Below are 2,211 nucleotides of genomic sequence, written 5' to 3'. Positions count from 1 at the left end.
TCAGGATCCGTACAGCATCCACCACCAAGTCCAAGACCCAACTGAAGGGCAGGAATTACCCAAAGAAATGCAGTTTCACGTCTTGAAAGATGAAAATTCACCCTCTTCTAATTTTAATGTTGCTTTATCATGTGCTGTGGAAGACTGCAGAGAACCAATGTAAGCTAAAATTCAACTGGGGGTATTTGCCAGGATATTACAAGAATGGGGACATCATGGCTGGGGTAATTGTAACTGTGAAACATTTTCATATAGAAGAACATTTGTCCTTCACAACACCCTTCGTCTATGGAGAAACCCAGTAAGTACCATCAGCGCTTAGTTCCCATCCAAGATCTAACCTGTGCCTGTTAGAAGCTTCTTTAGATGTAGGAGACTTTCCTTCAATTTTACATACAGTATCCCTACCAGTATCCTTTGGTCATCCTTCTATAATTTAAGACTTTATTAAAAACACATTATTTTATTGTAGCTTATTCTATCTTTGGACTTTACCTGCTACAACATTATTTTCTTTTGTCTTGTCTCTGTTCACTCCCTTCCCTCCTTTTTATGGTTTGTTTCCTTGTGTTGGCAAATCCATATTTTCTGGAATACAGAAACATAAAAAATGTCAGATCATACTAAGGGGTAGATCATCAAAATGATTAAACTGCTGCCCGGTCAAATTGCAGAAGCCAGCTCCCTCACTGATATTCAATGGCAGCCCACCCAGATAATGTCAATACCAGGATAACTCTATGTTTGATTTTCAAGGTTCTCAGATAAAATGGGCCCAGAGTACTTAATAAGTTTGCCCTTTAAACACCATTGAGGCTTCTAAGGTTCTCTCAAGGATCATCATTATATATCCCCTCATCAAAAGGAATTGTACGATGTGATACCCACCAGCGAACCTTCTCAGAAGTAGCCCCCATGTTCTGGAATTTACTCCTAGAAGAGCTATGTATAGCTCGATACTACCTCTACTTCAGGAAGCAGGTGAAAGCCTGTTTTTTTTTTCTAAGCCTTTAATACATAGGGTGACTGACTAACTCTGCATCTGTACTAGCTTGCTACACACACTGTAACTTAGATCAGTTCCTTATATCTTGTTTAACTGTAGAAAGAACTTCCCTTGAATTAAGCTGCCCATCTATTTATCCCAACTGCCATTGAATTACCCATCATGTCCCCATCTATATATCTGCACTTGGCCTCTCCACAAAGTACCTCTAACATCGTGTCTATGTTAGTTGAATATTCTAATGCAGGAATTTGTTGCCAGAGAATGCAGTAAAAGCAGTTAGCTCAGCGGGGTTTAAAATGGTTTAGATAATTTCCTAAAAAAAGAGTCTATAAGCCATTATTAAGATGGACTTAGGAAAATCTACTGCATATTCTATGATACGCAGCATAAAATCTGTTTTGCTGTTCTGGGATCTTGCGAGGTACTATGACCTGGATTGGCCACTGTTGGAAAGAGGATACTGGGCTTGATGGACTTTCTGTCTGTCCCAGTATGGCAATACTTACGTTTTTATTAGGTGTACCATTAGTATTTTGTTAACACTGTATTATATCTGTGGTATTTGAATTCCATTGCTGTTAAATGTGTATAGTTTTGATACTGTTTCACGGTAGTTCTATTATTAGGTTTCAATTTACTGCTTTCAAATTTACCTCTTTTATTGTATTTATGTTTATTCTTGGTTATTTTACTATTGTTATGTTGTTAACAAAATTACACATTTTATGTTAAACTATACGTGCTGGGTGACTCTCTTCATAAAGGTGATTAATAAATCCCAATAAATAAATAAATAGTCTTCTGGTCTTGATTGAACCAGTAGCAGTCAATATTTCTTTAACCTCTGACTACTGTTAGCTAAATTACCCGGAATATTCAGTCTCATACCCACAGTATTAGGATTGCCTTTTGTACGGTCATACATGCCTGCTTAGCTATACAGGCCAGTAAAGAATATCGCTGTGCCTGCAGAACTGTAAGCTCCTCCCCTTTTAAATCTCTTGAAATATCAACCTATACAATGTGTAATTATCTCTTTTATATTCTCTGACATTTAATGTCATACCAGTTTTTTTCCGGAGAACTACTTCAACTTCCTGGCTTTTGTTTATGCCATTGAGGAAATCAACAACAGCTCCAAGATCTTACCCAACCACACTCTGGGGTTCATTGTACATGAATCTTACACTAATCCAACCCTA

The sequence above is a fragment of the Microcaecilia unicolor genome, chromosome 3 (genome assembly GCF_901765095.1).
Source record: "Microcaecilia unicolor chromosome 3, aMicUni1.1, whole genome shotgun sequence".
NCBI lineage: Eukaryota > Metazoa > Chordata > Amphibia > Gymnophiona > Siphonopidae > Microcaecilia > Microcaecilia unicolor.
The sequence above is the reverse complement of the archived record's forward strand: the minus strand, read 5'-3'. Positions refer to the sequence as shown.